The sequence below is a fragment of the Sabethes cyaneus genome, chromosome 2, assembly GCF_943734655.1.
Source record: "Sabethes cyaneus chromosome 2, idSabCyanKW18_F2, whole genome shotgun sequence".
In the NCBI taxonomy this organism is placed as follows: domain Eukaryota; kingdom Metazoa; phylum Arthropoda; class Insecta; order Diptera; family Culicidae; genus Sabethes; species Sabethes cyaneus.
In genome coordinates this window covers 171586539-171612931 of record NC_071354.1, presented here as the reverse complement: position 1 = coordinate 171612931, position 26393 = coordinate 171586539, and the positions used below count along the sequence as shown (strand labels likewise).

Sequence of the window (26393 nt, the reverse complement as noted above, 5' to 3'; positions counted from 1 at the left end):
GAGCGGTTTGGTACGGCCAGGCAAGGTAGCGGAACAAAGCTGGTAGTTTGATTGGGCTCAGCAGTAACAGACGAGTACGTGTACGTAATGTTTTGTACATGTCTAGCATTACACTTTTACTGTACTTAGTTGATTATTTTATTTTTAGATTAACAAATGTATATTGTTATTGGTAAAACATGTTTTGCCTTTCTACTATATAAATATATAGTATAAAGGTATAGAAATCACTTGGAAAACCGGAAATGGAAAGAAGGTCCTGCGGGCCGAATGTCATACACCATTCGACTCAGTTTCGAAAACTGAGCATTTTCTGTGTGTGTGTATGTATGTGTGTGTGTGTGTGTGTGTGTGTGTGTGTGTGTGTGTGTGTGTGTATGTGTGTGTGTGTGTATGTGACGCTTTTAATCTCACTCGCTTTTCTCGGAGATGGCTGGACCGATTTTAATGTTCTTAGTGTCAAATGAAAGGTCTAGGTGTCCCATTGGTCGCTATTGAATTTCATACTGATCGGAATTTTAGTTCAAAAGTTATGTATAAAAATACGAAAAATATGGGACTTCATTATCTCATAGGTCCCTTAACCGATTTGAACAAAATTGATTGCATATGAAAGAGGAGCATTGCAAACCCTTAACTTCCAAATTTCATGACGATTGGACTTGTAGTTTGAAAGTTACATAAAGAAATGTGAAAAAATAGTATTTAAAACATATTTTTGTAACATATAACCATTAATTCAATGAAAAACATCACACATTTTATTATTATTTGAAAATTACTGCTGAGATCTATCAAACGAAACCGAGTTATTTAAAATCGGACGGTTCATTCAAAAGTTATTTAAACTTTAACACTTAAGCACCGTATATTAAACCGTTAAAACGTGTGAAATCAAAACAAATGTTGATTGTATGCAATGTGTGTGATGTATGTATGTATGTATGTATGTATGTATGTAAGTATGTATGTATGTATGTATGTATGTATGTATGTATGTATGTATGTATGTATGTATGTGTGTATGTGATGACAATTTGCAATTTTTAAATTTGCATTGAAATTCAAGAAAAGTGAGAAACATGTCAATTGTCTGAAGTTTTTGAAGCCTCTTAGTGGAATACGAAATTTGAAATTAAAGAAAAGAAAAAACTTTTACCAACTAAATTTCACTATTTAATATTTATTCGCGACAGATACGTATACGCTTTGAAATAAGACACTGATGAAACCTGCACGTCGTAGGCGAACTACGTATCTGTCGCAAATAAATATTAAATAGTGGGATTCAACCGAAAAGCTTTTTCTTTTCTTTGATTTCAGATTTCAATTGTCATTTTGTTCACTTGCTGTTACTCACAATTGTACAAGAAAAGCAAAAAGCGAAGAAAATCAGTTAATTTAAGCATGTAGGTATAGTAGCGTATAGGATTAAAAATACTAGTGAGTCGATTTTTCCAAATAAATTTATACAAAATTCAAACAAATTCTGCGCATCAATAGATGCTCTTTTCAATCAATAGATACTAGAGCTTAGAAATATTATATGAAAAATTGGAAGTATACGTTGCATGGTAGTAATTTTGTAAGATTTATTTTTGTTAGTGACATTTTGAAGGACAGATGTCTTATGTCATGTATCATGTTTTAATAAATAAATCAAAAAAAGACAAGCACTGGGAATCATATCGATCATATTTCCCATTCTCAAGCATGTTTATGGCGCAGCTTTGGCACTATTTTTCGACCTCATTTTGTTTTCCTAACCCTCTAACATTGTAAAACCGATGCGATCAAGCTAATGACTATCTTTTCATGAAGGTACATTCAAAAGAAGCTTAAGTTTTGATTTTCATGCAAAAATAATTATCTGAAGGAGCGCCAGCTAAGAAAAAGTTCAATTTCTCTTTTTCATATCTAATGCTCTATTCAGTTATTTTTTCTAATTCAGATATATTGCAAAATTGAAGCCAAGTAAACTAATAGTAAAATTTTGAGATTAATCATTTTGTTGTCGATATCCTTTTTCTTCAAAAGCGAAGTATAATAATAATTTTTCTGAACTCTTGTTTTTCAAAGATGCTAACTTTTGAACGCATGGTATTAATATCAAAATATCAAATAATCTGCTATGAACACATGATTCACATTGTCAATTCAAAACAAGTTTCGTATATGGCTCTGAAGCCCGAAAGTTAAGGCCGTCTGTAGACCCGTTAGAGGGTTAATTTTTAATTTTCTATATATATTCATTCAAGTCTGTAAAAATTATCTTTTGTGTTTACATTATTTCTCGATAAATCACGTAAATATTATGAAACTAAATAAGGTGTTCATCAAGTAGCATAAATGACACTTACAAGTATTTACGCACCCAAGGAAAGAAAATATAATTATTCTACGCAATACGTTGTGAATTTTACTGGCAAATAAGGATTTTGAGGAATACGGAACGCATATTTAAAAATATAGTCAAGTTAATTATGGATGTTCCTGAGAAATTGAATAGTGATTATTGTGGCAGTAGAAAGGCTAGGTCACGCCGCTAGGTGGATTAATTCGGGTTTTTTGTCTGACTTGGCCAAACTGTTCCATTAAATTATTATTTGGAAGTCTTCCATTCTCCACATGTGGACCAAATACATTCTGCAAAAAACACGTTTATCCAACAGATATAATTGGGTGAGCAAGAATATTCAGGAAAAAAAACTAAAAACCTGAAACCTGAAAGTTCAGTTTGTATCTGTTTCCGAAGCAACAAGCACACGTTGCCATTTCAAGTCAGCCCAAGCTTCGACATCAAAGATAGTAACAAAGTAAGTAACTGTCAACAAACTCACCGCAAAGACTTAAGAGAGGGGAAACATGATATTTATTACATCACATCACATTTACCATGAACGTAATCAAGTGTGAACGATGAGACGAGATTAGATTTACGACGATTGGCGTGGCTGGCTGACTGCTGGTGCTGGAAGGTCCCCGCCAGCCGAAGGTAGAAATTCGGGAAGGCGTGAGGGACAAAACCACATAAAATCGATCACCGGTTGCTGACAGAGCCATATAGAAAAGAAATAGAAAGAAGCCACTTCCGCCGGAAGCACGACATAAAGTATAATAGCTTTCGGTGGCCGACGGTTGTTCGGTGTTGCCTGCGTAGACATCTCGCCGGGGCGCGATGACTTTCGCCCTGCGACCGACCAGCAGGAAGCCATTCGCTGCGGTAGATTATCTCAGCGGCAGCTAAAACTTTAATCAGCAAAGGGTGGCCGAAAATCGAAAGCTGAACAATGATGACAAACGATGCATGATTGTGATTTCGATTGTTTGAAAATCATTTTTTCCTCGAGTGGACCCTGCGGCTGTGATTAGTCTACTCTTTGTTCAAAGCTTGATCTGCTTTATCCACCTTGTTCCAAAAATATATCTTGCAACTTTTTTTTATTAAGATAACATTATGTCAGATGAATATTTATACAATAAATATAAAAGTTGACCTGCCGGATTAGTTCAGGCCAATCGACGTCCGAAGTGATGATTTTAACAGAAAATCTCGTGCAGTGAATCTTCTGCGTTCTATGGCAGTGATGGCCAAACTGTGGCCCGCGGCCGCATGCGGCTCTTAACTATGGTTTTTGCGGCCCGCGGACTGGTTTGATGGATGGTGAATTTATTAATATCAGAAGTCATTTCGTGTCGCGGATCTATTGAGGAGATCTGATTTAGCTCGCATTATGCTTATACCGTGGCCACCAGGGTATCAATTCCAAGTGGCCGGCAGGGATCAGTTTGGCAGCCGACGAAATACGTCGATGACGCGGATGTCTTCGTAAAGATTTTGAATATAAACCTAAGTTGCTTGTTACCTTTCGTCAGAACATCGATGTAGTGAGGCTTGCAAATCAGCTCGTAGTCAACTGTAACTCCTAAAGCTCTAATCGGGTTAACTTGCTCAAGCATTTGTCCAGAAATTGAAGCAGCAATGCTACATAGAAAATACTTAGTTGTAGGTAGTTGGAATCATTGGTAGTGTTGACGATGTTGACGCCATCGGCGTAATACAGGTGTCATCTAAATGGCAGTCTAATAGAAAATTTGCTGAGAAACGAAAACGAAGGTGATCTAAGAGTACTCCCCTGGGGGACGCCGGAAACATTCGCAAAATCGTCAGAGCAAGAAGCTCCGATTTTAACACAACGCAATCAAATAGGATCTCAACCAGGGGATTAAGGATTTGCTTCCCTAGTGTACTTAAAAAATCCGTACTCCACTCGATCAAATGCTGCCTGAAGAACAGTGCAGACAGCAACAACTTGTTTGCCATTGTCCATTGTGCAAGCACAAAGTAATGCAAATACGGCCAAGTTCATCCCAATAGGACATGATAGAAGGATAGAGCCCATGCTGGGCAGTTTAAATGTAGTTTAAATGTGGTGATGCCTCTGCGATTCCGGACGCATCTTTGTCATCTTTCTTGTGAACAGAGAACATAAATGAGGCTTTCCACAGGACAGGAAATCTGCCCTCTTCCAGTGACATGTTGAATGATTTCGTAAGTGGAGCACAACTTCAGAATCGATGCTGGAATGCCATCCGGACCAATAGCATATAAAAGCTTTAATTTGTGAAGAGCAGACATGGCGATGTATTCACTAACATGAAATAGGCAGAATTCAAATGCATCACTCACAATCAGAATCATCGATTTCAAAAAAATATCACTAAATTTCACGAAATCTCGCAAAATCTTATGATGAAACAATGGGAAACGAGCTTATATATCATTTTTCTTCCTTTCCTCTAGAGCCATATCCCAATTGCGTCCATTGATAAGGAATATTGTTGTATAACCCATATTTGATTTGGTGCTAGTCAAAATCCTGTCACAATTAAGGTATGATGGACAGTGGTTAACATAGCACACGATCCCAGTTAGGCTGGACTTGTTTTATAAAGCCTAATACCCTGTCAGGATCGCTTTGGCAAATTTCAAGGGGCTATAATAATTCCTTTCCAAATATTGACATCCTTGGACTTATTAATGCTCCACAGTTGCATAGTATATGTTCATCAGTTTCTATTTCAAATTGGCAGTGTCATTTTTCCCTGTTTTATTTAGAAGTTACTTGCTGGAGCAGTGACCAGTCAACAGACAGTAATTACCCGAAGATGTTTTTTCTAAGATTTAATAAAATCCGGGCTTTTGCACTTGGACTTGGTCTTATGAATGTTTTTGGCTGTCTGGAGGTTTCCATGGCATTCTAATGTGATTCTACCATAAACGTATTCCCTTGTTCTTATTTCGTTCCTCAGAGCATACTCTGGGGCTCCACAAAATGGTGCCGGACCAATAAAATTTGATGCAGAACCTTCTTTAGCTAGATTGTCGGCTTTTTCGTTTATAAAGTATAAAGTTACTTCGTTTCTACTGGCCGATGGTCTAATAGAGAAAGAATGCATTCTCACACTAGCTTCGATTTACATGTAAAAGCTTTAAGGGGAAACCGAAAGTGGCTCAAAGATGGCTGGATAAATGGCTACCATTCGAAGCATGTATTGTTTTGCGCCTTAAAAATGCATCTGTATTGGCAGAGCACGCTTCCACCACGTAATCAGTGCTTCCAGCGCTGTTATAATTTCCTAAAACTTGTAATTCAATTTATCGATCTGCTATGTATCAATAAACGCTCAGCAAAACATAATTGCTAATGGAAAATAAATTTAACTGAACATATCGATCATTACGTGTTCATAAAAGCGACCAATGTATAATTTGGAATTAGTTATAGATATTTGGTCACGCACATATTTCGTTGAACTAGCGATTTCCGAAAAAGCAGCAACACAGTATCAAACTTTCGTCACATCAATGAGCTTTTGAAGAGCTTTCAACTTTCGTCGCATCGATGAGCTTAGAGTGAAATAAACAAACAAAACGCAAACGCAGGAAACAAAAACGCAATCCGATGCAAGCGGATTAATTAAACATCCTAGTGATCCTACGCATTATTCAGTTGCTGCTGTTAATTTTGATTGAATCGGAATGCCTTGACAAAGAAAACAAACCCTTTTTCGGGATGTTTGTAGTCAGTGCGGTTGGCTACGGATCAGCTGTTTATGTTTGCAAGCTCCGCTATTTGACATATATTACCAATACTAATGCAATATTCAAATAAACGTTTAGGTTTTTAACGAACACATGAGATGTATTTGCCTTATGCGATGCCTTAAGCGCATTCAGAAAATATGCAGATCTTTGCAAATCTGTACCTCCTATTTAAACAGATATTCGCACTTTCAATAAAGGCGTGAATTTCTGCTTGAAATACTTTGGAGTGTGGCGCATATGTATACTTTACTGATTCCAGAGCCAAACCCCAGGTCCAGTATTTGCACCCATCTTCGACCCATAGAATACGAATTCGCCCAAGTAGCAATTAGGGTTTTATTACACTCTTATGATGGCATTTGAGACCAAAATTGGTCATTAAAACCGCCATAAGAGTATGATAAAACTCACACTGTTGCTTGGGCTGGACTCTATCTCCTTGGAATTTACGAATTACCAGAATTGTTTTGGATTCCTGGACGGAGATGACTGCCTACGGAAAAATCTGTTGTGTTTCTTGCAGTCGTTACTAGTACGGTTGATCTCCTGTTTTGTGGAGTGAGGATGATTCTGATAGTATCTTCGTAGAACTCTAGTCCTTAGCCGTTTTAGAAAGCTACTGGAATTGATCCCGTCATAATCATCGGCGAAAGCCCAGTGTACCATCATTCCCGAAAGGATCGTATTATTAATCGGCGCTAGGAGATTCAACAAAACGTCGAAAGCAGGATGGTCAAGGGTAATCAAAAGCTCAATGGCTTCCGAAAAGATATAGGCGGGTGTTGCAACTTCCGTAGACAGGACCAAAACACCAGTCGGAATCAAGCGTTTCTGTTGTCTACGCTATTGACCTACATGTAAAACAAAGCCGTTTATAAGTGTAAAACTGACGGCAGATAAAGCCAAAAAAAAGATAAAGCCATTAGGGAGTCGATCTAAAATGTCCCGTCGTCTGACTTACATCACCGAAGCTAAGGCGTCCCCAAACTGCAGAACATAGTCGCTGAGTTTCAACTTGAAGACGATCTTTACCCCCGGATCACACCCACACTCACAACTCGACAGATGGCGTAGCTGTGAAAGAACATCTATGGTGTCGTTGAATCAACTGCGAAAGAGGTAGCAGGCAAGACTTTGAGAATGCAACGTAAAAGCTGGTTTGATGGCAAATGCTGAAGAGTGATAGAAAACAAGGACTGTCTCAGTGGCATGTACACTACGACTACGCGTTAAAACAGAGAAAGGTGTACGGAGGCTCAAGGCGCGGAAAACGGAGCTTACGGTCTAAAAAGCGTGAGTGCGAAAAGCACGTGATCGCCGGAGCAAAGGAAAGATTCGCCAGTAACGACACACGGAGTTTCTACAAAACCGCAACGAGCACGAATTTTGCCGTGCGTGCAACTGGCTAGTTGGGTTAAGGAGACAATTAGTGTATGTTGCTGCTTCGTCGTAATTACCTATTCCCGTCCTATCCAACACAAATTATTAAAAATATCAGCGATTTTTATGACACACAATGCAAAATTAGTTATTCCCTAATATTTTAGTTTGCTGCCTCTCATACGCGATCAATCAAAGTGAGCTAAAATCTATTTAAATGCTTTTTTTCATTAAATAATTCCTAGCAGCCAAATTTCCAATGTTTTTTCGTGCGACGAAGAAGAAAATGTCGACTAATCGTTTCAATTTCCGTCATTCATAAAATGAATATGACTCACGCAACGCATTGTTGCTATTCTGCAGCCGGGAAAACTTGCATAACCTACAGACATTTTGCAGAATAACATTTGTCATGTTGTCTTGCTCAAATACATCCCGAGCAGGAGCGAAGAGCAAAATAATATTAAAACAATATCAAACTGTGTTATAATGCTATATTTTGTTATTGAATTGATATGGAGATACATTGATAACACATTTTGTTATTGAGTAGATATTTAAAACAGTGGTTGTAAGATGAGTTTAATAACTGATTTTGTTATCATATCATATTATGACCTTAAAATGACATTCGATATATTTTATAAAATTTTATTTTATTGATTAAAGAGATTTTAAATTATAAATATTTTATAAAATGATTTTTTAATGTCTCATATGCTACTGCATTTGTTATTCAATACCTTAAGAATACTAAAATATGTTATTCCAAATTCTGAATACAGTTATGTTATTGCTTTGTTATACAAATAACACAAGTAGTTATTCTTTTGGCCTTAAAGGAGCAAAATTTTGATATTATTTTTTGTTATTTTACCAACTATGTCAGCCAAAACAAGACCAAATTTTGATATGAGTTATTCGATTTCCAATAACACATTTTGATATTATTTTGCTCTTCGCTCCTGCTCGGGATGCGCGGTAGCTTCGTAAACATTATTGTGATTTTTAGTTCGGATGATGAAAAATGTTGATGAACTGACTTTAAAACGGTACGACGAATTTAAGATATAGAGTCATTTGCGTAATTTCAATGAAATGCTTTATTACGTGAGTTTTAGTGAATTCAAAGGGCACGCATCGGATGGTATGTGTTTTTGAATCAAATCAGCAGCAGAGCTTTTAGATTATTCATTAAATCCACCTAAGAAATGATGAAAATTAGAGTGGCTTTCCGTACTACGACGGGAATTAGAAATAAACCCTAATGAGGTAAAAAACGGTGCTGCTTCCTTTCTTTGCCCAAGTAATACACAAAACAAGTTAGAAAATAATCTTCATGGAAAGTAGTCGTTTAAGAGTACTATAAACGTACTTTGAAAACATGTGTCGTTATTATTAAGGTTTTGAGATGTTTTGTGATAACATGAATTTATTTGACAGCTCATATCTAATGAATAATGTTTGTTTTTGTCAACATGTCAACACGAAGTTTTTATTATGTCTCCATTACTAAATTTAAACTACTGGAAGAACAAGCTGTAGCTTATGCTATAATAACGTATTAGAATGGTATGAAATAACCTGATACATACTTCTATCAATTGTTGTTTCATTAGACTTAATTTTTTTGCACTTTTCTGGTAATAGAGAAGTTCTGATGTATGTAATGTTATACTATTCTATAACAAGCTGTGTTGCTTGGGCTGATATTTTTTCACTGATGATGATGATGATGGTGGTTGATCGTGATGATGATTTTTATAATGATGATAATGATGATGATGATATATTGGTTTGTTGATGATGATGCTTTTGTCGATGATTATTTTGATGTGCTTCTTGATTTTGCTGGTGAAAACGAATCAACGCGGCAAAGCAGTGAAAGAGACCTTCAGGCTTTTTAAACTAGAAGCAGACTGAGATTCACAATCAACACTGCCGAAATCATGGTTTTGGTGCCTAATTTGAGCTGAATGGGGAACGATACAAATTGTGAAAGGATTTATATAACCTTGTATGCTCGTGACTTATGAAAACGATGTAATCCGCGACGTAAAACGACGAATTGTAACCGTGAGTCATGCTTTCTATGGATAACGTAGTCAGCTGAAGTGCCGTAGTTTACAAATTCCCACAAAAAATGACACTCCGTAGAACACTAATTCTCAGTGAAACACCAGGAGAATGCTTTAAACTCCGGGGAAACCCCCGCACCCGTTGGATGTGCGCTGTCGAGGACGATGCTCGTTCAGCTAGTGTTCCAGAGGATTGAAGAACGGCAGCCCAGGATCGACAGAAGTGGAGGACCATAATTTGCTCGACCAGTAAAGTAAAGTAAAGTAAAATGAAGCAATTACATGAATTTTATACGTTGAACGTTGATTCATTTGAAAAATGCCTATTATTAAACCTGCTTTGCTGTACCCATTTAGCCTTTTAATTGTTCAAAACGATAAAAATATTTTAGAAGTGCCACTTTTGATGGTCTAAGCCCTTAATGGATTTTATTTTTCGTTTAGAATATTACTCGATTGGGCAGCTTGCATATTTCCGAATTCCCAGAAATGTTAAAGAAACACTGCGCTTATTAACCCTCTAACGGGCCACATCGTAAAACCGATGCGATCAAGCTAATGACTAGTTTATATGCAAGTACACTTAAACGAAGCTCAAGTTTTGATTGTCATGCTGAAATAATTAGCTGGAGGAGCGCCAGGCAAGTAAAAGTGCAATTGTTTTTTGTTTTTTATGTTCAGCGCTCTATCTAGATATTTTTTCAAATCAGGTGATTTACAGATTTCAAATGAAGCATATAAATTACTTACAGAAAAATTTTGCGATCAATAATCTTGTTCTAGATGTCCTTTTTCTTCAACAGTAAAAATGACCAAAATTGGCGAAATAATTTTTTTTTTTCGCAATTTTCCTAAATTATTGTTTTTGAAAGATGATGACATTTTCCATACAGTCCATTCAAAACAAATTTCACAGGTAGCTCAGAGGCTTTGAAATCGAATGGTCTCACCCGTTAGAGGGTTAAACAAACGCAGGTCGAGCGCTTAGCCACCGATTATAGGCATTACTGCAAGTGACTAAGCAACTCTACAAGTGCAATATGTAATAGGAGCCAAAACTGACACTGCGAGAATCGATATTTAGCATTGCACTAATTGCACTTTCACTTATCCCCGGCGCCAATTTACACTCGGTATTTTAAACCACTACCTATTGACTAACTTAGGGGATTACATGAGAAGAAGCTGTCCAACTGTAGATGTAGATGAAAACGAACGTTAGCTAGTGTCTACATACTCTAGTGCTACATCATAACGCGCAATTGACTGCTCTCGTCAATGTTGGTACTGCTGCACTCGACGATACCGCAGCAGCTGCAAGGAAAAAAAACAGGCGACTCCTTTTCCGCAAACAAAACCGTTCCCCATGGTTTGTGTCGGACTCATGTTTCACCAGCTCGTTGAGAAGAGGCCACAGTTTGTCCGTTCCGTTCCGAGGGTACCCGCCAGCAGTGAATCAACCCATTTCCAGTGTAGCGTAAGAGTGCGAGCGCGTACGGGCAGCATGCAAACCAAACGCTTATGTGTGCACTTTTAATGTTTTATAAACGAAATGAAAACAATCGTACAAACATTGCCTCATACGACAATTCGAGTGAATGTTTTGTTTTTCGCTATTATCACATTTTTAGTGCCGTCTGTTCTTAGTCTGAGTGGTACCACTAAAAGCGGCGGCACAATGAACCATTTTTAATTGGTTGCTTTTAAATAGCGCTAGTTACTTTTGGTTGTTTTGTTTTGACGACTTGGTGTTAGCCTCTTACCATATGATGTATCGGCTGGTTGTCTTTTCAAAACCGAAACTTCAAAGACTGTATTAGAATGGATAAAAAAAATTAGAAAGGTACTAACTTGCGCGTTTTTATTTGCGGTAGAGAGAATCTGCGAATTATTTTTGATATCATTTTTTGTTTTAATCTTAAGTTTTTATACTGAAATTATACCTTGAAACAGAATATTGAACCTAAAATAGCTCGAAAAAGTTGCATAGTTGATGATGATGATGATGATGATGATGATGATGGAGATGCTAATAGATGTTGTCCTAGTTCTGGTTATATGCATGCTTAATCTAAAGAACTTTAATGATGAATGCTCAAAATGATTGCCATTATAAATCAAAACCGATAGCAACTTCTCAGACCGAAGTCACGTGCTTTCAATACTGACGAACGATAAAGTTCTAACTTCGCATTGTATTGGCAGATGGTTTGAGCGTTGAATTTACAAATAGTAAACCAAATGTATAGACACCAAATGGTTAAAGCCACATTAAAATAAAAATAAAAAAATCTACAGACAGGTAGAGTTGCATGGAAGGAATTTGATGCTATGCAAGTTTTCAATCTTCGCAGCCAATCATGCACATTCAGTAAACTGTTAATTGGGTGAACTGTCTAATTTATTTTGATATTTTGAGTTTTGATAATTCGGCATGGGTTTTCGTGTAAGCGCGAACACGCTTGAAAATCTCTTTTACTTTCGTAGTCGCGAATTGTTTCTTGCTGCGAATATCTTCACGCTTGATTCAACGCGATCTCTCAATAGTTCTCGATCAGGTTGAGATCCGAAGATTGAAGCGTCCTGCCTGTCTATTACCGTAGGAATATTATTATCTATGAATCACTGTTTGAACACTTTAGCGGTGTGCTTACTTAGGGTTGTTTTGAGGCTGAAAAATCCATCTGATTGGCATATTCTACTCAGTGAATGACAACAAACGTCTTTTAGGATGTAATGGCACATGAAACGGGCCATAACCTCAACGAGTCGATGATTCGGATCAATCCCGTTTGCAGAAAGCACTCCCAGACAGACTATTAGGATGCTTCCACCACGTTTTACTCTCTTTTGGTAATAAGGTGCATCCTAGCGTTTAGCGACTGGTGGGCGTAGCATACATGACAAATCCTATTGCTTGCGAATATGTTGAACTTTGACTCATCACCAAACAGGACCGCCTACTTTTTCATTAAATCCTTAGATATAAGTATCAAGCAAAAAGGAGCCTGTTCTTCTGATTCCTCAACGAAGTGAATGATTTCTTAACAGGGCGTCGAGAAAATAATCCGGCTTCAAAGCGTACGTCGTACGTACGTCTTCTACCTCTATAAGCAATAGCAATCTTTCCGGTAGAGCGATACTTAGAGCATAACTTTGACATGATCCATTTTTTCGCAACAAATTTAACACGAATTGCTTTTTATGTAATTTTGATTATGAATTAAATTGACTCCAAGGTACAAACAGCGTAAGTCTTTCAAAAAAAAGTGATGCAATATGTAGGTTTTCGAAGTTTTATGATCAAATAACTTCTGTAATAAGAAAAATCTCCAGTGGAGACACAGTCGCGAAAGAATTGATCTAGATTAATTGAAAAATAAAAAAAGTTGTAGCTTCTAAAAGTGGCTTAGGGTCAAATTGAACCGAAGGTACAAACAAGGATTAATAACGAACGTCCTAAAATTATCCATTTTCGAGGTTTTTTGTAAATTATTTTGGTAAAATTTATTTTTTATGAAGTTACTTCCTTTTCAAATGTTAAATAATCGTCCGATAGGGATCTGCAAGTGAAACTCGGGTCAAAACAGTAACTTGGGACAACTTTTATTTATTTTATTCATTAACGATGCTGTCTTTGCTCTGCTTAATCACCCAGTTAGCTCCGAGGTACGATGGTGGTCTAACAAGCCAGTCGTCGAATGTTCGAATCTCGGCTGGGCGGTGCTACTCGAGGCAGTGGAATCATTGCACTAGCCCCGTAATTGTGGTGTACTCTAATAACCTGTTGCGAAGTCTGTCAATAAAGAAGGACGTTTATAACCCAGGGCTTTACTTTGTCTCTGCTCTTGGTACTGGTTGCAGACTGGCATACGCTGATGATCTTGAAATGTGCTTGACGATTCGTTGCATCGAAGATTGTCGTCGTCTTCAACTACTTTTAAACACATTTATGAATTGGTGCAATTTGGACTTCTTGGCGGTTAGTATTACAAAATACGAGGTAATTACATTCCATCGGATCAAATCGGATTTGACTGTACCAATCGCTATCGGATTTGACTGTAAAATCGATTCTTGTAGCCTTTGCCTGGTCGAAAATGTCCTAGGCAATGCTCAACTGCGGAAGAAAGATCAAAATGTAGCCTTTGCCTGGTCACAAATGTCCTAGGCAATGCTCACCTGCGGAAGAAGGACCAAAACGTAGCCTTTGGCCGGTCGCAAATGTCTTAGACAATGCTCACCTGAGGAAGAAGTTCGATTCTTCCGTTATTTACTGGGGAACTTCAACAGTTTGAGAAAATTGCTTCTTGTCCAGGCTTCAGATTGTTCGAGAATGTGGAAAATGTGGAAAGTAATTGCAAGCGTAATCTATGTATATTTTTCTGACCAACCTTTGCGTCAGTGATTGTTCGCGAGCGAATAGGATAAGATAGAGATACAAATTGTCAAAATTAAAATTACTGATAGGCTGGCGATGAGCAATCATCACGATGAAACATAGCAACATTGGCATCAAGCGCTGGGACTTCGAACTTCGGAAGGCGTGAAACGGTTAAGGTCAGTTGGATAGATCCAGATCTGAAATACGGCGAGAACGACCGTAAGCGATTGCGCAAAGCCGCCAAGAATTGAAAAATGACCACACGATGGAAGATTTCCAATGCCCAGCGTATACAAAAGGCGGCGGCGGGCCAGCAGCGACGGAGGTGATCCAGATAAATCTGACAGCACAACTGTTGTGGCAGTCGACAACGGAAACAATGTGTGACTTCGCAATAATTGCAGAGCCTTACCGAGTATCACCCGGCAACGGTAACTGTTCCACTAGAGCAGTTCCACCAGATGCTGGATGTGCTCACCGAAAAGCTCATCGAGCGAACGCCAATCATCTTCAGAGGAAACGTCAATGCCTGGGCTGTGGAGTTAAGTACTGTGACTGTGGAGTTAAGTGTACTAACTGGTGTAAGAGGATACAGCCTATTGAAGAGTTTGGTAAAATAGTTGTGGTGCTTTTGAACGAACGTAACGTGAGCACTTCTCTTAAAGACGGCAGCGAATCCATCATTGACGTAACCTTTGGAGTCCCGCCGCTCATGCCGAACATGAGCTGGTGAGTATGCGAGAGTTATATCCATAGTCACCATCAAACGATCAGGCATAGCATTGTCCGACGGAATTCGGTGGTAATACAAAAGGGCTAGAACATATGAGCGGAAATGGAAGACGACGGCTTTCGACAAGGATCTCTTTGTTCAGGCACTCCAAGTGGACTGCGGTCCACTGCGGACTGTGGTCCTGACTGCGGACGAGTTGATGGATATCTTGGCGAGCACCCCGGACAGGTGGAAGATCCAGAAGTTAGTGCTGTTGCGTAAACCAGGAAACCCTGCGAGGAATCTAGCATCATATAGGACAATATGTCTGCTGGATATACATGGAAAAAACTTGGAGAGGATAAACCTTAACAGGCTAACGACGTACACGGACGGTGAACACAGTCTGTCAAACAGATCGGATTCCGCAAAGGGAAATTCACTGTAGACGCTATCAAAAAAAACGCCTTCAACAGTGTAAGCTAGAAGACCATCGCCGAATCGTCGCACAGAATGCAGGTCAAACAGGGTGCTTCTTCACGAGTCGCCGAGGGGCAGAAGATGATGAATTTCACGAATTTCAGATGACGAAGTCCCGCAAGGCTCCATCCTCGGCCCAACGTTTTGAAACGGGATGTACAATGACGTACGGACTCTAAAACTGTTCAAAGGTGTGTTTATCGTAGGCTTTGCTGATGGCATTGTGCTATCGGTGCCAGGCGAAATACTGGAGGAGGTGACAATGCTAGCGACCAAGGTGATAAGAATAATAGAAAACTGGAGGTAGGTGGCGAAGCTGCAAATAGCCTACCATAAAACGGAGGTCCTGCTAGTCAGTATTCGTAAAGCCGAACAGCAGACAAAAATCATTGTCGAAAAGCACGTAATTGCCTCAACACGTAAACTTAAGCATCTTGGAGTAATGATTGATGACAGGCTTAACTTCAACGGCCACGTCGACTGCGCTTGTGAGAAGGTATCGAAGACTATCAACGCATTAACCGGAATTATGCCAAATATTTAGGTATAAGTCTCCTGGCAGCACACGGATGCTACTGGCCGGCGTATTATCGTCGATACTACGATACGGAGCCCCAACCTGGACCTGAGCGATGCAAGACAAATAGAATTTGGCAAAGCTAAGTAGTACTTTCCGACTCATGGCCGTGAGAGTAGCTAGTGCGTAGTGTGTGTGCGTTATCTCCACAATGCTTCCCATCTGCATCATCCTGAAGGAAGCTAACAAATCTACAGACGAAGACATATCAGAGAAATTTCGCTGAAACGCGCGATTTTCCCCATATGAAGTCCTTAGCAATTTTTCTTGGTATAAAAAGCCCTTTGTTTGACAGGAACCATTATGTGATTAATTCCCTTTAAAGTGAAATACGTTCAGTAAATATGCAGTGAATATCAAAACAAACAACGTTGGCAAAGAATTAAAGCTGTATCTCTTCATAGACATTAGCTATGAAACGTTGTTTGTGGACAAACCTAATCCACAAAAACAGTTTTTTGTCTCTAAATTATTCTGGTCAATTTATACGTGTTCATATCGTTCTAGAAAGTTATTTATCTTACTAAAATCCACGTTTTACTGGAACATCGTTACACGCTATTTTCTAAATTTTTCGAGATATTGAGATTTTTCGGTGGTAAATAGTACTTCTTTGAGCTCAAATATTTCTCAAGCTGGGAAATAGTAGCAGATCAAGCAACTCACACATAAAAGTACAACAAAAAATCTTTCAAAGCAAACATTAGTTGTCTGTATCTGATAGTATCTTCAAACGTTATCGATTATTGATTCAAACAGATTTCCAAATGGCTGATATAATCGGAACAATACTGTATACGAGCTTGTCAAATCGGGACAGACATGGCAATTTTGGATGATCTAATGTTGAGCTGTCTTCTATTTCCCAACCTTCACTAGTGTACCTATTAATGTCATAATCCTACAGACTTTATCAGTTTCTCCTAGCGCAGAGATTCGAACACAAAACACGTTGTTAGACTTACATCTAGCCTAGAGCCACATGGCCTAGTAGAATATCATGACGTAAACGTCCACCTGATGTCATCAAGACTATATTTATGACATCGTTACAACATAGGGATGCTGTGTAGTCTCTGATATACATATATTTAATCTTGTTTCGAAATTGTTCAAATACGCACAGATATATAGAACAGATACTCACCACACTCAGTAGAATGCACAGTACAGCCTTTCAACACTCTAATCAGCTCTCACGTTGATAATCCCCTCGTAGCAGACTGCTTTGCAAGTTGTAAAATCAAATACGCTGACGACTATAAACAATAAATACAGAAAAGAACATCTTCTTTATGATCATCATACGCGTAGAGCACTGAAATACTATCTCAAACACATGACGAATAGGTTGTTAGGTGATAGAATAACTCGGCCTTATCAACGACAAGCTCCCTGAATGAACGTTTATGTAAGCTAAGCTACTGTACTGCCTAATTGTTTTTTTAGATTATTAATATGTTTAGGCCTATTGAAACACAATTTCCTATTGTTAGCTTGTTTAAAAAATGCTTCTATCGCTGTAACATATTCGATCATATTACATTAAAAGTCTTAAGTGTCATCTGAAGAACATATGAATGAGAAGGGGGGAACATAACTTTTTGCTCTTTGCCGATTCCGATAGTTCTGCATGTGATCGTCCGCGATTTCAATCTGTTCAAACAACACCGAAATTCAATTGCTATTGCCTAATCCGCCTAATGAACCGATAATCAAATAATGAACGGGGTAAATATATTTAGATCCACGCATTCGCTTCACTTTACTGCTCCACTCTTTTTCGATCACGCAAATAAGCAGGTTTATCGCTGTTGTTGCTGAAATCGTCCACTGCTATTTTATTCCATCTTCATTCTGCTCTATTCAGTTGATTGAATTTCCTCTTCTTGGCTGCCGAGCGCTCACAAACCACATATTTCATTTGTTTCTGCGATCTGAATTGATTGAACTAACAAGCTCGAAAAAAAAACACATCGCACCACGTTCCTTCGCGCTTCGTTCTTGCCAGCTTGCCACACCAATCAGCGAGCATCCATCCGTCAGAACAATTTGCAGTTGGTATTATTTGCACACTTTTAGCGGCAATTGTGGAAAAACATCCTTCCAACGAAGAACAACAACCTAAAGCCCGAAATACACCAGCAGCAGCAGCAGCGAAAGGAGAAAAGTCGCACAAACCTGTTTCGGGTTTGGCCTCACGAAAGCACTAAAAAACACTAAACGCCTGACACTGCTGCGAACGCACACAAATAGGTGAAAGGAAACTTCTCCTCACTGACTGGCGAAGAACTCGATCTAAACTAAGCCACCAACCAAAAACAAAAACGGCTGAATTGGAAGTCTCTACAGCGAATGAAATACGATGCACAGCACAGCGACAGCACACGTTTGCTGCAGCAAGTTGGTTTAGCTAGCAGAGCAGGAAAACAACAAAACGATCACACTAAACAACAAACGGCGTCACTGCTTCAACACAACACTACCGCACTCGATGATCTCACGAAAGTGACTGAAACCACGATGTGCAAGATTCACTGACTATGCTGGCGGTTGTTGAAATGCAATAATAGGGGAGCAGTGTATGTATAGAGTATAGCATACCGTATAGGCTGGGGAAATATGCTGTCGTTGGTACAAAACTAGGTAGGGTTCACATGAGGAAAGAACGAGCTAGTGTTCGTTGCTACACGCACTTATCTCAATGCATCGGTGTATAAACATGTAAGAAAAGACAAGACGCTATCGTTTAAAAATATTACAGGCCGGACTCGATTATCCGGGGATTCGATTAACCGGGGATTCGATTATTCGGGGATTCGATTATCCGGGTTTTTAGACTCGATTATCCGGGTGAAAAAAAATTTTTTTTTTTTCAATGATTTATTTTAAACCTTAATGTTATAGTTTTCGTGCTACATGATGATTTCAACTTGACAAGTATTGATACACCTCCCTAAAGCTACAAAATTCCTTTCTTATATTCCTTTTATCGGCGAACAAAACAAAAATAAATCCTGCGATGATGGAATCAATTTTTTTACTTAAAAATCATCATCATCAACACCATTACCATCATCATCATCATCGTAATCATCAATAAAAAAAATTCCAAAAAAGGAATTTTATGACTTTAGGGGAGATTGATCAATAATAAAAAAACGTTTATAATACCTAAATATTGAAAAACATAACATACAAAAAATAATATTGTACCAAAAAAAGAATTATCAGTGGAAAAAATCGTAAGAAAGGAATTTTCTGACTTTTGGGAAGATAGATCAATAATAAATAAAACATTTCTGATACCTAAAACTCAAAAAACTTGATATGCCTAAAAAATTTTGTACCAAAAATGATGATTCGATTATCCGGGTGATTCGATTATCCGGGCTGAAAATAAAAATTGTCACCCGGATAATCGAGTCCGGGCTGTATTATTGAATGAAATTTTAATAAAAATACCTTCTACTTTTGCAAAAGCATTATTAATTTTGCAATAAAGGAATATAAAATTTGTTACGATAAAAATTTAGCCAAACAATAATGCGTCTAAATTAATTAAATTTTCTATTGCAAATATCAAATAGGGTACGGGAGGGTATTTTCAGCAAGTTTCTAAATTCAGCCTATTTACCTCTTCTTTCGCCAATAAAAACACTTTGCCGACATACAATTTTAATATGTTATAACTATTTTCTCAAGACTGTAAATAATCTATTCAATTTTTTATTCAAAAAACGTCTAAACCGCCTGTTTTTTCACTAGAACTAGGCCATAGGCCGAAAAAATAGATGCCATCGCTTAATGGGCTGAAAATACCCTTCCGTGCCCGAAATCTTTCTTTTATTCATCTTTCCAATACAATCTTTTAGCGAATTACGGTTGCTAGTTTTGCATATATTAACTCTAATTTGCAGTGCGTATTTTTACATAAAAATATGCTTACTAATACTATTTGTAACAAATACCTAGATATATGGAGCATTTCCACTTCAAAATGCTGAAAGAAAGTCATTTTTGTCTCGATTATTTTTAATTGGACTCTGGTAAAGAACTATTTATGGACACTCGGACGGATTTTCTTTTTGATCTTTGGAATTCGACAAATTTCCCAAAAATATACAAACTTTATATATTTTGTAAAATTAAAATAAAATCAACTTCCACGCATCATTTTGAAAAAAAAATTTCATACAAAACATTTTTCTGATGCCCTACCGTTCTCAAGTTATTGCAAATTGAAAATCTAAAAATTAATTGTGGTTAGTCCACGTCAATCACTATCCTGAATACCGACTACAAAGTGCTGTCCCAAGTCATCTTTCATCGACTATCGCCAATAGCGAATACACTCAAGTCTTTTTTTACACGGTTTGTTTTTTTCGATTACTCGAAAACAGCGCAGGTAAGGAACTATTTACAATCTACGTGAGGAATGTCGAGCTACTCCCAAATGTATTGAGAAATAAATGAATGGTCTCTAAGTTACCCCGTTCTTAATACTCAAAAAACTAAACCGTGTAAAAAAAGTACTTGAGTGTAGATTTGTGGGAAGTTACCAGGCAGGTTTCATGGAGGGTCGGTCTTCAACGGACCAAATCTTCACCCTGTGGCAAATCCTCCAGAAGTGCCGCGAATTCCGAGTCCCCACGCACCACCTGTTCATCGATTTCAAAGCCGCATATGATAGCGTAAACCGACAAGAGCTATGGAAAATTTTGGACGAAAACGGCTTTCCGGGCTTATTATGGCTAAGATGGGTGGGATCCAGTGCTGTGTGAGAATCTCGGGTGGATTGTCGGACCCATTCGAATCTCGCAGGGGACTTCGACAAGGAAATGGTCTTTCCTGCCTGCTATTCAACATTGCGCTTGAAGGTGTTGTAAGACAAGCGGCGATCGAAATTCGGGGCACAATTTTCAATACATCCAGTCAATTTATCTGCTTTGCTGTCGACGTGAATGCTGTTGGCAGAACATTTGAGGCGGTGGAAGATCAGTACACCAGACTAAAACGCGAAGCGAGAATATTGGATTGAAGATAAATACGTCTAAAACGAAGCATATGCTGGCGGGCGGGACCAAGCGCGACAGGACCCTCTTGAGCAGTACCGTGGTAATCGACGGGAATGAGCTCGAGGTAGTCGACGAGTTCGTATACCTTGGCTCACTGGCAACAGAGGACAACAATACCAACCGTGAGATTAAAAGGCGTATTATCAGCGGAAGTCGGGCCTACTACGGACTCCACAAACACTTGCGGTCCAACAATTTGAGCCCTCGTATAAAGTGCACATTGTACAAAAACAAAACGCTAATTAGACCACTTGTCCTCTACGGGCACGAAAAGTGGACACTACTAGAAGAGGACCTACGAGCAATCCGAGTTTTCGAACGGCGGGTGCTAAGAACCATCTTTGGCGGAGTGCAAGAGAACGGTGTATGGAGGCGAAGAATGAACCACGAGCTCGCGCACCTCTACGGCGAACCAAGCATTCAGAAAGTGGTTTAAGCTGGACGGATACGTTGGGCAGGACATGTTGCTAGAATGCCGGACAACTATCCTGCAAAAATGGTTTTCGCATCAAATCCGGTAGGAACAAGATGAAGAGGGGCACAGCGAGCGAGGCGGCAAGTTCAGGTGGAGCGAGATCTGGCGAGCACTGGGTGCCCGCAGAACTGGAGACCAGCTGCCATGGACCGAAATAGATGGAGAAATTATACTGTGCAGGCTTTGTCGTAAGACGTTAAGCCAATTAAGTAAGTAAGTAGTCCACGGTAAGGTGAAACGATCTTAAATCCCAATGTGGCCGGATCGATAACACCCCTACCTTCACCCATTGAACTTTCACCTCTTATCCCCCGATGCAACCGAAAAATGTTTGGTCCAAAAGAACCAACTGAATAATATAACTAACCTTTTGAATATTGCAACAAAACAGCTTCACGCAGCGTGCAAGTCACAATATAGCAAAATATCCTTCAGGCTTCCTATAATGAGTTTTTTTTTCGAAAATTATAACTTTAATGTGTCGAATCAGACGGGCTTTATGGGGGCTCATGCAAATCAAATTTTTACTCTCCGACAAATCCTCCAGAAATGTCAAGAGTACAACGTGCCCATGCATCATATTTTCGTGGATTTCAGGGCAGCATACGATACAGTTGAACGAGAACAGCTATGGCAGATAATGCACGAGTTTTCCGGACAAACTGACGCGGCAAATCAAAGCTACTCTAGAGCGAGTGATGTGCTACGTGCGCGTTTCGGTAACATTCTCGAGTACTTTCGAATCGCGCAAAGGGTTGCGGCAAGGGGATTGGCTGACCTGTATGCTATTCAATATGGCTATTGAAGGTGTGATCCGGCGAGCGGACATCGAAAGGACAGGAACGATCTTCAGCAAGAGTAGCTAACTCCTAGCCTTCGCAGACGACTTCGACATAATTACTAGAAACCTTGGGACGGCGGAGGCAGTCTACGCCAGATTAAAAACCGGAGGCTAGGAGGGTAGGGTTACAAATCAATGCGTCGAAAACCAAATATATGGTAGGAGGAGGCTCCCGAGAAAGCAACGTTTGCCTCTTACGGACAGTGGCTATTGATGGTGATGAGCTGGAAGTGATTGATGAGTTCGTATATTTGGGAGCTCTATCACCGCCGACAATAATACGAGTAAAGAGATCCAACGACGCATTCAAGCTGGAAATCGAGTCTAGTTTTCCCTTCCCAGGATGCTTTGATCTGGGAGCATGCGCCGCCGCATAAAGCTGGCGATGTACAAACGCTAATCGGTAATCCTCTACGGACTTGAGATAGTACCTTTGCCTACGGATAACATACGTGCACTAGCCGTATTTTAACGAAAGGTGTTGCAGACTATTTTTGGCGGAGTACAAACAGAAAGCGGAGAGTGCCGGAGGCGTGCGAATCACGAGCTACAGGCACTGCTTGGAGAGATTCCCATCGTACACCTGGCGAAAGTTAGGAGACTACGGTGGGCCGGCCACGTCGCACGGATGCCGGACGACTGTGCAGTGAAATCCGTTCTCTTCAAGAACCTCACCGGCACCAAGAATAGAGGGGCCCAACGTGCTAGATAGTTCGACCAGGTTGAAGCCGACTTGCGTGTGTCGAGACGCGCAATGAATCATTTCTGCATAACTCGAGAACTAATCAAGCAAATGGAACAAAATTTGGCATGTGGGTGTTTTTGAAGACCAGAATTTTTTCTATGGTGAATTAAGACCCCTCCCCTCTTTAGAAGGGGAATTATGACTCCTCTCCCCTTTAAGAAGGGGGGGCTTCCATACAAATGAAATACAAATTTCCTCATAACTCGAGAACTAATCAAGCAAATTTAACCAAATTTGGCATGTGAAGGTTTTTGGGGCGAGAATTTTTTCTATGGTGAATTAGGACCCCTCCCCACTTTAGGAGGGGTGGCTCCTATATAAATGAAATACAAATTTCCTCATAACTCGAGAACTAATCAAACAATAGGAACTATATTTGGCATGTGTGTGTTTTTGGAGGCAAGAATTTTTTCTATAATGAATTAGGACCGCTTACCTTTTTAGGAGGGGGGGGGGCTCCCTTACAAATAAAATACAAATTTCCTCATAACTCGAGAACTGGAACCAAATTTAGCATGTGGGTGTTTTTGCAGGCAATTTTTTTTCTATGGTGAATTGAGACCCCTCCCCTCTTTAGGAGAGGAATTATGACCCCTCTCTTCATTAATCGGGAGGGGAGCTCCTATACAAATGAAATACAAATTTCCTCATAACTAGAGAACTAATCAAGCAAATGGAACCAAATTTGGCGTGTTGGCGGGTTTTGGAGGCAGGGATTTTTTTTATGATGGTTTGAGACCCCTACGCCTGTGGGAAATTTTTGCGTAACTCAAAAACTAATCGAACTCGAGAAATTTTAGACTATTTCATAAAACATTAGTCAATAACAAGACCACCAGGAACTATCAATAGTAACTCTAGATGATTCAGGGCGAGACGAATACAGATCGCGAGTGTTGCCGGCGACCTGCCGTCGGAAGCGCTGGCCACTGCGGGGTGGCAGCCCCCCGTAGAGATTATCTCTATCCAGGTTTATTTATTTTCCTAGATCTACTGACCTCTATTACTTTCCTTCTGTTGGGTCACCCCTACGAAATGGTTCTTTCTACGAAAAGATTTTCCGTGAAATGGTACATCCCGCGTAAGGTTTTTCGTGAAATGGTATTCTTCGAAACTCTATATTCCACGTTAAGGTCAACCGGGAATTGGTGTTCCGCAGAATGGTATTCGACAAAATGGTTTGTGATGATGGCGAATACTTTAATACTATCCGCTTTATTTTATCAGGCAAAGCAATGGGGGGAGTTGTTTTCTATTTTACTGAGAGGAAAATTTAAATATTAAAACACCCATGAACTCCTCAGAGACTTGCAAAACTCGAAATTGTGATAAAGGTAATCCGAGATTGAGGATTTATGTACAACACAGTTTAATTTGTGGCAATACGAAGTTTGTCGGGTCAGCTAGTGTATCATAAATGACACTTAATATCTCAAAAACTGTGATATTTAGAAAATGGTACCTTTAGCAAATATTTTTGCAACAAGATTATCTATAACTTTTCCGAAGAAACCATAGCCCTATATCATGAAACCAAAAAGTTTGATTTTATACGGCCACCTGTGATTGAATTCTGAACTAAAACTAATGATCAGCCGTTGCGTCTATTGATATACAAATATTAATAGATTACCATTAAAAGAGTTAAAAAAGTTCACGATTTCGAGCATTCAAACCACTCTGCTTCAAAGATATGTATGGAAAATAACTCGTTTTCGTATGCTGAACATTCTTAACGACCCATGGTTTTTATGGTTACTCAACGAATAACCATAACAAATATTCTTAATCTTAATATTATACCAGGCAACAGTTTTGATACGATGCGACACCATTTCACAAATAGCTCTAGATTGGAAGATAGGTGATAATATTTATGGTTAGAGTATGGTTCCAATTAATGCGGGCTAGTATTGTACCTTGCAGCAATTTTACGAGTCCTATGCAAATCCGTTTTTTAATAATAATTATCCTGTACTTACTAGATACACTGAATTCTGGCTTTAGTTTTCAAAAGGTCACATAATCACCCCTTTTACATGCATTATGCGACCTTTTGAAAACTAAAGCCAGAATTTATGCTTGTCAAGCAAGGAGGGGTGCTGTGGGGAGGCAATAACGAAAAACTGATGGTTCAAATTGCTAAATTGCAAGCAATTGTGGTAAACGCAGAAAATAACCACGCTAATAATTTTTGAGTGGGACTCTAAAGAGGTGGAAACTCAATAACAATAACTTTAACAGAATTTCTGTATTTATGAAGTAACAAAAAAAAATTTCATTTTATATAGCAATGAAAAAATATTAGCACCCCTATGCTTTCTCGGTGTGCTTGCTTTAGAAGTTTGATCATTACAACAGTCGAGCTTTTGGCACCATCAAGCTTTCAGAGCGCGACAAATGCTATATATTCTGTTTTGACGTAATCGTTATGCGTTATGATGGCAGAGTTCAAATGTTGAATCGGGTACAACATGCTATGCCATTAAAACCGATTCTTTCATGCTAATTAGGAAAACTACTTGAAACTATGAAAAAATATTGAGGAGCGAGTTATTTACTGCCAATACGTGGTCGTACATTAAAATGATGCCTATACATTGTCGCTGAAGAACTAGCGCCAATTCATATAGGTACGTGACAAATTGCTTTTTCTTTATCGTTTCAACCGTTAAAAAATGAATACGTAAAATAAATTAATAGTAGAAAAAACTGAAAGTAGATTTATTGTGTCGTTGCAGTAGAAACATGTCCGTATTTGTGAGAAAGCGGCTTAAATCGAACTATATGGGTCATCGCAATTATTTCAATTTAAAGCAACTGGCGGGGTTGGGAACTATAAAGTAAACTTTCTAAAGGAAACGAAAAGTAACTCATATTCTAATTTCCTTAAGCTAGCGGGTTAGTATACTTAATTATTGCTTAAAGTGTGCAAGGTATTATAAATTATAAATTATAAACTATATTATATGGGACAATCAATGAATGTGAATTATAATCATATGTAGTTGGTGGAAAATATTCAGAAACGGATCATTTATAGTATTTCAAGGACTTCCTCAGTCAGATTATTTCCTTATGCCTGACTTTCGATCAATTTTTTCGAACACATTGAATAGTGTCCAATATTATAACTGAAATGGAAAACAAGAACTATTAGTAAATTTCAGAATATGTAGTTAATAGTAAAAAACGCATGTTTTTAAAATCCAACCAAAGTTCTAGCGTAACTATACAGTTTTAAAAACCGTAGTAATGAAAGCAACGAGAGCATGTACCTATAAAAAGGGGAATTGTTCTGAGAAATAACTTATTTAGCATCGACATCATCATTACGTAGGTACCTACATACATTTAATTTGATGGTAATCAAATTCGACATGCAATATTAGTGCCTGTACCATCATAATTGAATTATGATAATATAAAATATTTTAAATAGAGAAAAACTACACCAATTTACAATCTTTTTATCCCCCAGAGCGATGTCAGAGGTCAGACAAACGAGCAGAACAAAAGCTTTTATTCCCCATC

The 26393-nt window shown here is 38.7% G+C and overlaps 1 protein-coding gene across 5 annotated transcripts in view; it reads right to left on the bottom strand.

Annotated features, from left to right (window-relative positions):
* Positions 1-18213, bottom strand: part of LOC128738615 (tetraspanin-18) — a 94483-nt gene extending 76270 nt beyond the window's left edge. The window contains exons 1-2 of one of the 5 annotated variants that reach the window (XM_053833894.1): positions 17969-18213; positions 16868-16979 (exon numbers count right to left, since the gene is read on the bottom strand). The gene's annotated coding sequence lies outside the window, so the exon portion shown is untranslated. Of the gene's footprint in view, positions 1-16867; positions 16980-17901 lie in introns of all 5 variants that reach the window. The other 4 variants (XM_053833892.1, XM_053833893.1, XM_053833890.1 and 1 more) reach the window with 4 other exon arrangements.
* Positions 18214-26393: the final 8180 nt, after the last annotated feature.